A 216-nucleotide genomic window follows, 5' to 3' on the forward strand; every position below is an offset into this window, starting at 1 on the left:
AAACCGAGATAGCAACAATGGCATCAAATGAAAGACAATCCTGTCGTTGGCCACTGAGCCTATTACGAGTAATTTTTTCCGATTCATGACGTCTTGCCCTTGCTAATTTTACTTTCGCCGTTATGTATACGTCTTTCTTTATTGTTTTTGTTTTTTGTTTTACACTTAGATATAGAGATACTTGGTATTCCGTTATATCCACATAGAACAAGGTGG

At 36.6% G+C, this 216-nt stretch overlaps 1 protein-coding gene across 1 annotated transcript in view; it reads right to left on the bottom strand.

The window, feature by feature from the left end:
• The window catches only part of LOC119592610, a gene marked incomplete in the record, with an annotated part of 62268 nt that overhangs the window by 15502 nt on the left and 46550 nt on the right, over positions 1-216 (bottom strand).

Source organism: Penaeus monodon, chromosome 30 (assembly GCF_015228065.2).
Source record: "Penaeus monodon isolate SGIC_2016 chromosome 30, NSTDA_Pmon_1, whole genome shotgun sequence".
Classification (NCBI taxonomy): domain Eukaryota; kingdom Metazoa; phylum Arthropoda; class Malacostraca; order Decapoda; family Penaeidae; genus Penaeus; species Penaeus monodon.